This window comes from Nuphar pumila, chromosome 10, assembly GCF_984573655.1.
Source record: "Nuphar pumila chromosome 10, dmNupPumi1.hap1.1, whole genome shotgun sequence".
NCBI classification, from domain to species: domain Eukaryota; kingdom Viridiplantae; phylum Streptophyta; class Magnoliopsida; order Nymphaeales; family Nymphaeaceae; genus Nuphar; species Nuphar pumila.
Window position 1 is genome coordinate 7153244 of NC_143258.1, and position 15407 is coordinate 7168650.

A 15407-nucleotide genomic window follows, 5' to 3' on the forward strand; every position below is an offset into this window, starting at 1 on the left:
TATTTATATATATAACGATAGATACATATACATATATATGTATATGTATCTCTCTTTATATATATATATATATATATATATATACACAAAAAAAGAGATACAATTTAACATTCTGATCACGCATAAATTCATACATTTTCATGCATGACCAAGTATGATAATTGCTTTAAAATGCTTGTTTAGGAAGGTTTTTATAGTTTTTCATCTATGTCACATGGGCGGGTGCGGGTTCGGGTGCGACAAATATATATATATATATATATATATATATATATATAGAGAGAGAGAGAGAGAGAAGGGGGGGGGGTCCAATGGTTCCCCCCGGTGCGGGTCCCGCTGGCAGGGGTCCAATGGGGGACACCCCTGGCAGGGGGTTATAGGGGGGCAGCGCCCCCCAAGAAATTTTTTTTTAAATTCCGCAGCCCATTTCATAGGGCAAAATTTAAAAAAAATCCAAAAATGGACCAAAATGACCCTAGGTGTGTTGACCGCACCCAGGGTCGGGTTGATCGCACCGGGTGCCGCACCCACATCGCGTCGCGTCAACGCGGGTGCGGCACCTGTCTGGCCGAATCCCTTTCACATAGTTTTTCATCAAAGTGTAAATTGAGTAAATTGATCCTCTTTAAAGTATTTTGGAGAAACTACTTAAGTTTTTAGAAAATATTTTTAGAAAGAGAGGTCTTTTGAAATATTGAAAATTTTACGGACTCTTTTTGAAAGATTTTCTAAAAACCTAATTAGAAGACTATAAATAGTCTTGTTTGAGAAAGAGAAATCATCTCTCTCTCTCTCTCTCTCTCTCTCTCTCTCTCTCTCTCTCTCTCTCTCTCTCTCGTTCGATCGACCGGTTGTCTATCTCCGTCTTCTTGCTTCTTATACTTTTCACTCTTTCTTCTAAACCTCGTCGTCGACGGTTCTTCTCATTCCCTCTGTCGAAGAGAGAGCAGAGTTCGTTCGGTTGCACAGGTAAAAACCATTTTTTCTTCTTTCCCTTTCTCCGTAGTCTAGTTTTATGGCATGCATTGTTTCTTTTTATTTTTTTTTCATTCACATTGCATATAGCATGATTCATGTTTGAGTTGATTTTATTTTCAGCATATTATTCATAGTTTCTTGTTTTTAGAAAAGAAAAAAAAATAGAAAACAATAAAATAAGTGTTTTTCTTGATTTGTGTGCCAAGGTAGAAAATCGTGTTTAATTTAATTTCTTAGTTTTCTTCACATTATTTGTTGTGTTTTAGTTAATTAGTTTGAATAGAATTAGAGTGGAATAATCGTTTATATTGAATAGTGTTTTCTTTAGTATTTGTGATTTTCTCATTATTTTAATTTTTTTGGTTCATATAAAGCTGACGTTTTTCTATAGTTACTAACCAATTAATTAGTTGTTTAGTTCTTAGTGTATTCTAACATGTTTAATTAGTCGCATTGATTTATTCTTGCTAGTTCTTTTAATTGCAGAATAGTTAAATTACTTGTTCGGTAAATTAGAATAGATAGTTAAAATTATTGTTTTCAGCAATTAATTTAGTTCATTTAAATTTCCAGAATTTATATTCCCGGCACTTAGATTTTAATTTAGTTATTATTTGTTGATTATCGTTTTTCCTTAGAAATTACATTAGCCGATTTAGGTAGATTTAAATTTCGGCAATTAGTTAGTTTTACTTTCATGTTAAATCTGTTTTTTTTTACATCAATTAAATTTAATTAAGTTCAGTTTATGTCAGTAGATTAATTAAAAATTAATTAGTTAATTTAAATTATTTGAAATACATTAGCCAATTTTCATTATTGCACTAAATTATTGATTTTGGTTAATTAATTAAATTGTTGATTGCTTGCTTAATTAGTTGATTAAATTTCTTTTTAGAATTCGGTCGGTATAGCATGTAAGTTAAATTAATTTAGTTTATTTCATAGTTCATGTTTTCTTTTATTAGTTAATTAGTTTAGTTTATTTCTTATTATTTGCATTAGTTAATTCCATAACCTGTTTCTTGTTTCTTGTTTCTTGTTAGTCAGTTAATTAGTTATGTTAATTTGTCTTTCAGTTAGTTGATTCATGTTAGTTCTTAGTTAGTTATCAAATTAGTTATGTTATTTTGTCTTTTAGTGTAGTGTTATTCTATAGTTTATTTACTGTTTGTGAGATCTTTTTTAAAACAAACACTTAAATTTCTCATAGTTTTTCGTCGTATCTTTGTGGTTCGTTTGTTTATTTTTACAGCAGAACGTTCAGACGTGCGGTGAGCCCTCGAAGATACCATCAAAGAGCCCTCTGAGGTCCCTAAAAAGTCTCCTCAAAAGGCCATTCGGGCCCTCAAAGAGCCCCTCAAGGAGCCCTTCAAGAAATAGAAATAGAAAAGAGATTGGTGAAGAAAAAGAAGAGAGAACATAACCACTGAAGGACAAAGAATGGAAAAGAAGCTCAAGAAGACCATTTTTCCCTTTATTTTAGATTAGGATTTTATTTTATTATTTAATTGGGGTTTGTAATAAAACCATTTATTTTTATTTGTTTAAGCCCTTAGGGTCATACTCTTAGTTTATTTATTTATTTAATTAATTCTTTTGTTTTTCAAGGCAACAAAGAGTAGCTTAGTTATTTGTGGAATACAAAGTATTTTTCCCGTCCCCTGAGTTCGACCCGGATTCCACCACTCGTATGAGCGGATTTTTATGATTTGATGCACGGTTTGCACAAACATTTTTATTGAAAACATTGTTCTAAAATGTTTTACTTAAAAAGTTGCATCAATGTCATAATAGTAGTGTTGCTTCAGTGATTTCAGGTATTGTTTTGGAGCTCCCATGTATTTTTTGGGTGGGTAATAAGGAGTGGCAATTTGTTCCTAGTTAGAAGATGCCCATTGGAATTCGTGCCTTATTGCAGAAGACATGAGAAAAAGAGAAAATGAGTTTGGAGGCAAAAGACAACCAGCATATCAATCTTGGGATGGAGTGTTATATATATATATATATATATAGGAAAATATTTGCTACTAACGAAGGTAGGAACTAATGAGCTAGAAATCATATGTGCAAGTTGTATCGACTCAATCTAACCACATAGATGTGCTCAGCATGATTTGTTTATAAAGAATCAAGCCTTGGATCGTGCTTTTCTAATGTAAAAATATGATCTTTTGTGTTATGAATTTTTGGTATATTGTGGGCCGTTGATTTTTGGACCCCTTTAAAATCCTAATTACTTGTCAATATGACATGATTCAAAACAAGTTTCCTACAAAACAAACAATGTAGATCGCATCAGTAACACTTGATCTACAAAAAAATGGAAATTTTTTAATGAAATAGGGATTTCTACTTATTAGTTCCTTACCTTCATTAGCAGCCAATATTTACCTATATATATATATATATATATATATGTGTGTGTGTGTGTGTGTGTGTGTGTAAAGAAATTACATACACAACATCTCTACATATAAACTTTACAAATGAACTCCTAGTATATTATAAAATACAAGATGTATGGATTTGGATGTGGATCATTTAGATTCAGATCTGACATCTGTGACCTTCACACGCCCCCTCAAACTGTACATGGGTAAGAACCGTGAACAGTTTGTTTTTCAAGAACCAACGCCTGCTGATAGTGAGTAGCTTTCTAAAGAAACCCGCTGTTTTTTTATATTTACACGGAGAAACTGCGCACATGATCAGAGACCTAGCCTCACTGACTCTGCCAGACGTACGTAGGGTCCTGGCAGCGTAAAACTCCGTAACCCTTGCCCTCAGGGAGTCACCACACTTCAGCCTGCGCAAGGAGTGAGGCCCATGGGATTTGAACCTAGACCGTCTGCCTAGCGGCCTAGGCCCCATCCCACTACGCCAAACCCCTTTGTAAACAAACCAACCATTTGATATTCTCCACGAATGAACAATGGTTGAATTTCCTGGTCCTCGACCTTCTCCTCACGAAATGATGATCTAACTCAACATGTTTCATTTTCCCATGTTGAAAAGCATTAGTAAATACAATTATGGCACTTTTTTTTTACAATAAAGTATGGATGAAGTAACCCTTCTATGTAAACTCACCAACAAGTGTCTTAGTCCAAAAAACATTGGTTGTAATTGTTGCCATGGCATAGTACTCTATTTTAGTGTTAGATCTTGCTATTGTTCTCTGACTTCCACTCGACAAAGAGACCAAGTGTGGTCACAAATAAATGCCATACCCAGACACCGACAAAGAGACCAAAGTGTAGTAATACAAGCAAATTTCGCAGCTGCATGCTTCGAAGTGGTATGCATACCTGCAAGGGACACCATGTGCCAGGCTTGAGCGCAGGCAAGGTCACCTGTAATGGACATGCCTGGTTTGAGATGCTGCCCAAAACAGCACCTTTGGCCCATCTCTGAGTCCCATCTGAACCAAGGATAGCATTGGCCCAATGGTTATCAAGAGACACCCAGATGCCTCAAGGGTGTTAGACCGTGACATGGATCTGGACCAGATCCAGATCCTGATCTGAAATTCAATCCATGATGCTCATCGTGAACTTAGATAATGTGGGATGTATGATAAGTGCCTATGTTGGACGTGTCATAGTGTGTCTCTATTGTAACCTGTCAACTAGTTTGGTTATGTAACTGATTGATGCACAAATTTATAAATTGTCACTGCTGTAACATATTTATAAATGAGATTAATAGATTGTCCAATCCTTCCTAACACAGAAATTTGGGAAGGGGTTCTGGATTTGGCTGGTCATATTCTTCTTATCCTTCTCTCTTTTCTCCTATTGTTCACATGGTATCAGATGGAACCATCAAGATTGCCCATCAGGTTATAGCTGCTAATGAAAGGAATAGTCAGTTTCTTCCAAGTGACAAAATTGGAATAATCCAATTTGTCATGACTAACTAAGCCCAAAGAGATGAGTTATGAGATGTGGATCCCTCAAGACTAGGACTGGAAAGAGTAACAAAATGGGTTGAGATACTGTAGGAGATATAAGAGGACAAAATAGAGGACTATGACGCCATCAGTAATAAAACAACTTATGCAGTCATCTCTCTTTCTTTTTTTACCTTGCCTTTGTTTTTCTCTTTTCTTTATTTTTCTTTCTTTTCTTTCTTTTCTTTCTTTTTTTTGATAATTGACAAGAGATGGTACAAAGAATCACACTCAAACAGCCAAGATTTATAATAACTTAGGTATCAAGAAACCACAATCTCATGATGTCAGCACCCTGGTATTAGCGGATTCACGTCTGGTAAAAGAAAATATATGAAAGGTACCCATGAAGAATAGCAGAGGAAATGACTTTAATGCAAAAGAAATAACAATATAAAGGAAAGCTTTAGAACCAAAGGAAACTTGAGAGGAAAATAAGAAAAGGTAACGTCAATTCAGATCTGATAAAACAGAACCATAGAGTAATGATTCCGATCTAAACACAGATCTGATAAAAACCAGAGAACATACTCGGATCTGAAAAAAACAGAGAACATAAAGTAACAATTAGATCTCAGCATAGATCTGATAAAACCAGAGAACACAAAGGTACGAATCAAAGATAGGACATTGGAGAGACGAATAAGATCAAACAAGAAGAAAAATGCAGTATGAAACCAATGGGACAGAATAACAAGAAAGACAACAGCAAGAAGAGAAGAAAGAAAATAAAACAAAGACAAACAGGAACAACAGCCAAGACTCGATGCACTCACCTTTGAACCCGCTCTAATACCATGTCAGAGTTACCTCGGGCAGCATGAGTGACCACCATAGAAGAGAATAGCAAGAGGAAGAGAGAAAGGCTTAGATGCAAAACATCTTAACCGATGTGATTAAGGGACATGAAAACTTCTATTACTCTTTTATAGAGATACTTTCCTAAATGTACAAACATAACGAATACAAATACAAACTTCATATTAAAAGAAACTTCCTAATTAAAATAGGAAACTAGTATATCTCTGGCATTGCGCCCTTAGGCCTGGTACTTTAGATATGGATCTGTTATCATGACTTTGAATCTGGAACTGTATCCAATATATGGTTCGCAACAAATGTTAGCCAAGAGATCAATAATAAGGTATCCCACATTAAGTCAACCCACAACTTAAAGGGGAGAAAAATAAGAACCAACCACAGGCAATTAAAACATCAGTGTATTGATGACATCCAGTCAATGCAACCAACCTCTCCTTGTTTTCATTCATACTTTTGCTACACATTAATTTTTTTATCGTGTGTTTTTCTATTAGCTGAAAGCCTTGTTATGCATTTTCCTTCTATTCTAGCCTTTTGTATAAACAATAGAATTCAATGATCTAGATAGCAATCACTAGATACAGAAACCAGACGTTTTATACTCCTCAAGACTTGAAAGCCAAGATAAGTTTAATGAGGATTTTCGATAAATCAAGAAGTGGACTCTCACCCCAAACATGTCATTAACTACTGATGCTAGACTAGGTCATCATCTATGTTTCAGAAATTTGTGCTATCCCACATGCAAAAGAAACTTCGACCATTACCCAGGCCACCAAATACGAAAGTAAATGTTAAACGCATAGGTAAGTAAACGCAATAGTAAATTAATCATCAAATTGGGGGATTGAGATATGTCAGAATGGTTTGCTCAATGTATTTCAAGCAGTTGTGTAAGTAATTAATCTCCCAGATGTTTTATACTCAAGACTTTTTCTCAGTTCCCATGAATAGCAGTCATTGGAATAAATAGTAAAGAATATCAGAATTGAAAGCCAAGATAAGTTTAATGAGGATTTCCGATAAATCAAGAAGTGGACTCTCACTCCAAACACGTCATTAACTACTGATGCTAGACTAGGTCATCATGACATCAGCTATGTTTCAGAAATTTGTGTCACCCCACATGCAAAAGAAACTTCGACCAGTACCCAGACACCTATTAGAATATGGATCCAGTAGAGGATCCATATCATCCACAGTTATTCACGTGTACGCTTTATATTCTAATGTAATATGTATTACTAATACAGGGCAGTTTCGTCCATGTAAAAGAATTGTAACCCTATTAAGCTTAATGATGAATTAGTGGAGCCATTAAGAAAATAGAGAGGTTGTCGATTCCCAAAAGAAGGTTGTGTTCTCCCTCCTCACTCCTTTCTCAGTTTCTTCACCAAAACACGCCAACCCATTGGCAGTTTTATCATGGTATCAGAGCAGCGGCATTTCTGGGCGTAAAAGGATCTTCATCAAAGACATGAAAGCCGAGTTCTCCCCCTCGTCATCAGGTCACGTTTCGTTAGTTTTGTCCTTTCGTTTCTCTCTTGTTTCACGCGAAAAGCCGATCTTTCGCTTCTCTCTTCTTGTTTCACGTGAAAAGTCGAGTTCTTACTGTTTCATGCAACCTCTCCTGGTCACGTGAATCTGGTCTGGTCACGCCAGGCAAGTTCTTCCTGTTTCACGTGACCTCTCCTGGTCACGTGAATCTAGTCTGGTCACGCCTCCTCCTTCCTCATCTATCTTCGCCTGTTGTTTCACGCGAAAAGCCGAGTTCTTCCTGTTTCATGCGACCTCTCCTGGTCACGTGAATCTGATCTGGTCACGCCTCCTTCCTCATCCATCTTCGCCTGCTCAAGGTTCGCTATTCGTCTCACAGATCTGAATGCATTCAGATCTGTTGTGCGTCTTCCACAGATCTGAAATAATATCCAGATCAGTTGTCGTCTTCCTCTCATTTATTTCTTTAAATCCTGTCGTGACATTGTCTGGTTTTCTGTGCCGATTTCTGTCATAAAGTTGCATCTTTTATGATATCAGTCCAATTTCAGCGAACTCTGGTCCTTCTATCATAAAGTCGATTTTTGTCATAAAACTTTTTTTTAAGGTCTGCAAATAGATACTTCAGCCAACTTTGGTCTTTCTTCCAATTTTCTGGGGCAGCTAGTTTCTAAAAAACTAAATACAAACAACTATTTGACTTGGAAAAGGCAGATTACTCCTTTCATTCGAAGTCAAGATCTTTCAGGTCACTTGGATGGCTCCACTCCAACGCCTCCAGAATCTATCACACAAGAAGCAAAAGAGGACGGAGGATTGCCAAACATCATTCGCAACCCTGCATTTGTTGCTTGGATGAAACGCGATCAGGCCCTCGTCGTGTACATCACTTCCACATTGCACAGCTAAAGTATTATGGGAGACTCTAGCTCAAACCTACTCTCAGATATCAGAGGCTAAGATGTTATTTCTCGAGCGTGAATTTCAGCGTTTAAAAAAGAGGGCAATGACCATTATTGAATTTTTAAATCAAGTCAAAAGCATCACAGATCAATTAGCCATTGTTGGATATCTAGTGTCAGATAAAGAAAAAGTGCAACAGACACTGAATGCCCTAGGATCAGAGTATCATGTTCTTGTCACTTCTTAATTGTGCTTGCCTACGTTGCCCAGTTTTGAGGATTTATGTGCTAAATTGTTCCAGTACGAGATGTCTTTGAAAAGCATGTTTGATGCTTCAACTGGGCAATCATCTACGCATGATGTTCTTGCCACAGGGATGACTGTTGATCGTGCACGAGGAGGGCGTGGCAGAGGTAGGGGAGCACAAATTCAGGGTGGACGTGGGTTGCTACCTACACCAAATTTCACTGTCAGCCTTTCAAAAAATGTTCCCACATGCTACCAGTGCAACAAACGTGATCACATCAAAGCCAACTGCTGGTTCAACCCCCAAAATCGCAATAGAATACAAAACAATAGAAATGTTGCTACATCAGGAACTGCGGGTACCTTTCAAGTAAGTGATGATGCTAAGGATCTTCTCTTATCTGCTATGGTCAACTTAAACCTGAAACAGAATGATGATAGAATATGGTATGTAGACTCTGGGGCAGCAGCTCATGTCACGGGCAATGCAGGTAAGTTCTCTACCTTGACCCCCTATTTTGGTAAATCTAATGGGCAAGGGTTGCTAGGTCGTCGCCCAGAAGCGACGCGTCACACCGACGCCCGGGTGTGGTGTCAAATAGGCAAGGGTTCCCTCACTTTGTTGGACGGGTGGGGGTAAAGAAGTTAGTCCAAGACCATAAAATTAGGTTAGCCACTTGGAACATAGGGTCTTTAACTGGTAAGTTGGTAGAGTTAGTAGATGTTATGTGTAGGAGAAAGATTGATATTTTATGTCTACAAGAGACCAAATGGGTAGGTGAGAAAGCAAAAGTGATAGAACCTTGGGGATATAAGATTTGGTATACAGGAATAAATAGGAATAGGAATGGAGTAGGGATTGTTATGAGTCGTCAGTTTATAGATAATGTAGTTGAGGTCCGTAGGAAGGGTGATAGAATTTTACTTATTAAATTAGTATTAGGTACGGATATTATTAATATTATTAGTGTTTATGCGCCTCAAGTAGGTTTAGATGATTCCATTAAGCATCAATTTTGGGAAGATTTAGATGGAGTAGTACAAGGGATATCTTATGGAGAAAAGCTTTTCATCGGCGGTGACCTTAATGGACATGTAGGCATTAGTAGGGATGGATTTGAGAGTATCCATGGAGGCTATGGTATAGGAGAAAGAAATGAAAGTGGAGAAAGGATTTTAGATTTTTGTTTGTCCTATGATATGATCTTAGCAAACACTTGGTTTAGGAAGAGGGAGTCTCACCTAGTAACATTTAAAAGTGGGGTTAATACGAGTCAGATAGATTTTTTCCTACTTAGAAAGAGAGATAGGGGTTGTTGCATCGATTGTAAGGTTAAACCGAGAGAAAGTGTAGCTACACAACATAGAGTCTTAATTTTAGATCTTAGAATTAGACAATGCCGCAAAAGGGATAGACATAGCATAGATCCTAGAATTAAGTGGTGGGCACTGAAAGGAGCTAAACAAGGAATGTTTGTAGAGCAGGTAGTTAAGGAAGTTGGTTGGTGTCTCGAGGAGGATTCAGAATCAATGTGGAATAAGATAGCGGGTGGCATGAGAAAAGTGGCTAAGGAGGTATTGGGTGAGTCTAAAGGCGGTGCACCACTAGGTAAGGATACATCATGGTGGAACGAGGATGTCAAATTAGCTATTAAGGTTAAAAGAGAGTGTTATAGAAATCTAAGTAAGAGTCGGGATAATGAGAATTTGGAGAAATATATGATAGCAAAGAAGGAAGCTAAAAAAGTAGTTCGAAACGCGAGGGCTAAGGTATATAAGGAGGTTTATGACAAGTTGGATACCAAAGAAGGCGAGAAGGATATTTATAGGCTTGCAAAGATGAGAGATAGGAAATCGAGGGATTTGGGTATGGTTAGATGTATCAAAGATGAAACGCAAAGGGTTTTAGTCAAAGATGAGGAGATTAAGGAGAGATGGAAAGATTATTTTGATAAGCTATTTAATGATAGTCATGCTCAAGATCTTGGAGACTTCTCCATTCCTTTTCATGAGATCAATCGTGACTTCATGCGCAAGATTCAAAAGAAAGAAATTGCAGAGGCTTTGAAGAAAATGAAATCAAGAAGGGCAGTTGGCCCAGATGGTATACCTATCGAGGCTTGAAAATGCTTGGGAGAGAAAGGTTTAGAATAGTTGACAAATCTTTTTAACTTGATTTGGCGAACAAATAAGATGCCTAATGAGTGGAGGAAGAGTACTTTGGTGCCTTTATATAAGAATAAGGGTGATATACAAGATTGCACAAACTATCGTGGTATAAAACTCATGAGTCATACTATGAAACTTTGGGAGAGGGTGATTGAGTCTAGGTTGAGGAAGGTTGTCATGATATCGGAGAATCAATTTGGTTTTATGCCTGGAAGATCAACTATGGAAGCTATACATCTTCTTAGACAACTTATTAAAAGATATAGAGAGAGGAACAAAGATTTGCATATGGTTTTTATTGATTTAGAGAAGGCATACGATAGAGTACCTAGGGACGTTCTTTGGTGGACAATGACGAAGAAAGGTGTTTCTCTCAAGTACATTAGTATAATTAAAGATATGTATGAAGGAGTAGTAACCAATGTCCGCACTTGTGGAGGGGTGACAACCAATTTTCCGATAACGGTTGGGTTACATCAAGGATCTGCTTTAAGCCCTTTCCTATTTGCGATAGTGATGGATGAGCTTACGAGATCAATTCAAGAAAATGTACCGTGGTGTATGTTGTTTGCTGATGATATTGTTTTGATTGATGAGTCTAGAGCTGGGGTTAATGCTAAGTTAGAATTATGGAGACAGACATTGGAAGCTACTTTTGTCTTTGTCAAGGATCTTCAAACGAAGGAGATGTTCGCTAAAAGAGAGCGACGTGGAAACATGTTAATCTTCAATGAAGATCCAGCCTCCAGTGTCCTGAAGCCCAAGTCCGATCATGTCTCTAAAAACGTTCTAAGTATATCTAAATGTAATAAGCCAGATCTTTGGCATTCCCGTCTTGGTCATTGTAGTCAAGTCTTTATTAAAAAATTAGTGTCCTATTTGCGATAGTGATGGATGAGCTTACTAGATCAATTCAAGAAAATGTACCGTGGTGTATGTTGTTTGCTGATGATATTGTTTTGATTGATGAGTCTAGAGCTGGGGTTAATGCTAAGTTAGAATTATGGAGACAGACATTGGAAGCTAGAGGTTTTAAGTTGAGTAAGAGTAAGACTGAATATATGGAATGTCGGTTTAGTAAGCATCGAAGTAGTGATGGGAGTGTAGAGAAGCTTGGTGAGCAAGAAATACTGGTGAATGATTATTTCAAATATTTGGGATCCATCATTCAAAAGTATGGAGAAATTGATGGAGATGTAAATCATAGGATAAAGGTTGGGTGGATGAAATGGAAAAGGGCAACTGGAGTGTTGTGCGATCGTAGAATGCCATTGCGGTTGAAGGGAAAGTTTTATAGGACGACTATTAGACCCGCTTTACTATATGGTACGGAATGTTGGGCTGCCAACAGACATCATATTCAAAAAATGAGTGTAGCTGAGATGCGGATGCTTAGATGGATGTGTGGAAATACAATAAAAGATAAGATTCGGAACGAGGAGATACGTAAGAAGGTAGGTGTTGCACCCATTGAAAATAAGATGCGAGAGAATCGTTTACGGTGGTTTGGGCATATTCGGCGAAGGCCTAATGATGCTCCAGTTAGAAGGTTGGAGAAATGGGAAAATATATTAGTTAAAAGAGGTCGGGGTAGGCCTAGGAAGACTTGGATGGAGATGATAGGAAAGGATATGAATGCTTTGAACCTCACCGAGGACATGACATTGGATAGAAATGATTGGAGGAAAAGGATTTATGTGGAAGACCCAAAATGAATTTCTTTTTTGGTTCATATCGCTGACCCCAATTGTTTTGGGATGAAAGCGTAGTTGTTGTTGTTGTTTGTTGTAATATTGTAACTGGAGATGGGACTCACCACCCTATTTCAAACGTAGGCAGCGTCCTCATCTCTTTTTCCGAGTCTTCATCCATTCCTTTATCTAATGTTGTTCATGTACCAAATATGAAGAAAAACATTGTCTCTGTTTCTAAGCTTGTTGACTCTACCAATTCATCTGTAGAATTTACTCCTACTTTTGTCTTTGTCAAGGATCTTCAAACGAAGGAGATGTTCGCTAAAAGAGAGCGACGTGGAAACATGTTAATCTTCAATGAAGATCCAGCCTCCAGTGTCCTGAAGCCCAAGTCCGATCATGTCTCTAAAAACGTTCTAAGTATATCTAAATGTAATAAGCCAGATCTTTGGCATTCCCGTCTTGGTCATTGTAGTCAAGTCTTTATTAAAAAATTAGTGTCCAATGGTTTTCTTTCAGAGTCTGTTTCACCTTCGTTGAAGGATAAAATGTGTCATAGTTGTCAGGTCTATAAAAGTCATGTATTTCCTTTTCATCAAATAAATAAAAGAGCTTTCATGCCCTTTGAGATAATATGTTCTGATGTTTGGGGCCCAGCTCTCAATCCTTCCTCTTTTGGAAGTAAATATTATGTATCCTTTATTGACAGTTTCTCTCGCTTTACCTAGATATTCTTTATGAAACACAAATCAGAAGTTTTTCTTATTTTCCGTCACTTTCATGCCTACGTTAAAACTCAATTCTCCCAAAATATTCAAATTCTCCAATGTGATGGAGGTGGTGAGTATTCCTCCAAAAAAATTTTATATTTTCTCCAAGATAATGGGATACATCGTAGAGTTTCTTGCCCGCACACTCCACAACAAAATGAAATTGTTGAACGCAAATACAAACATATTGTGGAAAGTACAATGAGTATGATGCATGGTTGTAACTTGCCTATTAGTCTTTGGACAGAAGCTTTTCATACTGCCACTCATGTGATAAATCGTCTTCCTATGCCTATTCTTGAAAATCAGTCTCCCTATTATGTTCTCTTTGGTGTACATCCTGATTATAATGAGTTACGAGTTTTTGAATGCACATGTTATGTACATATCGATAAATCCATGAGAACTAAATTTCAGGAGAAAGCCTCTATATGCCAATTTGTAGGTTATGCAGATGAACACAAGGGTTACAGGTGCTATGATCTTGCCAATAATATCAGAATCTCCAGAAATGTTGTTTTTGATGAAAATAGTTTTCTGGGGAATAAAGCAGATCACAATCGTGAACATATTGAGGCAGCTGCTAATTGGTATGATCCATGGCTCAGTGCTGAACTTATTTCACATGTTGCAGAACATACTACTTTGGCTCCTGAAAGCATACATGATGAGACGGCTTCAGATGAAGTATCGGAAACAGAATGTTTGAGACACAAAGGAATTGTCTATACTAGGAGACCCAGAGAGCAAACAGATGTACCTGCTAGAGAACACGTGGCATTGTCCAATAACAGAGAGGCACCAAGAAGATCAAGCAGGATAAGGCACCCTATTGAAAAATGGATGAGTTATGATAACTTTTCTATGGATTTTCAGATCTTTCTATCCAAGATTGAAAAACACGAGGAACCACTTGGGTTTTGTCAAGCTATTCAATCTAACAAATGGATTGAAGCGATGAATGAGGAGATCGAGGCACTTCATGAGTGTCAAACATGGGAGATAGTTGGTCGTCCCCCAGATAAAAATGTTGTTGGCTCAAAATGAGTATATAAGATTAAATATAAACCGGATGGTAGCATTGAACGATACAAGGCACGTCTTGTTGCCAAAGGTTTTACTCAAGAATACGGTCAAGATTATGATGAGACATTCAGCCCAGTGGTGAAAATGGGAACTATACGTATTATTCTTAGCCTCGCAATTGAACATGGGTGGACCCTTAGTCAGCTTGATGTTAAAAATGCATTCCTTCATGGGGATTTAAAGGAAGAGGTCTACATGGAGCAACCTCAAGGTTATGCAGAGGGAGACCCAAAAGAATATGTATGCAAATTAACCAGAGCATTGTATGGTTTAAAACAAGCCTCCAGGTCATGGTTTGAAAGCTTCTCCTTAGAGATTCAGAACCATGGTTTCTTTTGCTCCCAATTAGATCATTCTCTATTCATATACACGGATGGAACCACTATGGTTTTCTTACTTATATATGTTGATGATGTCGTGATCACTGGTAATGCTCCAGACCATATTCAACGAATTGAAGTCTTACTAAGTATGCGGTTCAAGATGAAAGATTTTGGGGAACTGAGATATTTTTTTGGTGTAGAGGTGGACAGACAGGATGGAAAAATGTCATTAACTCAACACAAATACACTCTTGACCTTCTGGCCAAAGTAGGAATGACAGATTGCAAACCTCTGCCTACACCCAGTGTTGTCAATCAAAAGCTCAGCATTTGTGATGATGAGTTATATCCTGATGCAAGCAAGTATCGCAATTTAGTGGGCATGTTACAGTACCTTACTTTTACTAGATCAGACATTGTATATTCTGTAAATCAAGTATCTCAGTTCATGCATGAACCGAAGACTGGTCACATGGATGGTGTCAAACGTATTCTTCGTTATCTAAAAGGCACGATGGGTGATGGACTCACATATGTACAATCTTCATGGGGGACACCAAAACATGACATATTGGCCTATACAGATGCAGACTGGGTAGGGGACCCAGATGAGAGGAGGTCTGTTTCAGGATACTGTGTTTTTATTGGAAGAAATCTTGTCTCATAGAGTAGCAAAAAACAGAAGGTTGTGGCAAGATCTAGCACAGAGGCAGAGTATAGATCTATGGCAGCTACCACAGCAGAAGTGACCTGGATTAGGCATCTACTTACAGAGATGGGAAAAAATATCTCAAGTTCGACTCTTATGTGTGATAATAGAAGTGCTATACAAATTGCGTTCAATCATGTTCATCACAGTCGGACTAAGCATATTGAGATTGATCAACATTTCATCAGACAAAAGATAACAGACAAAGAGATTGAACCGGTTTATGTGTCTTCAAAAGACCAAGTCACTGATATG

At 37.5% G+C, this 15407-nt stretch overlaps 1 protein-coding gene across 1 annotated transcript in view; it reads right to left on the reverse strand.

The window, feature by feature from the left end:
- The window catches only part of LOC149823406 (DEA(D/H)-box RNA helicase family protein), a 107757-nt gene that overhangs the window by 51375 nt on the left and 40975 nt on the right, over positions 1–15407 (reverse strand). The window lies entirely within an intron of this gene.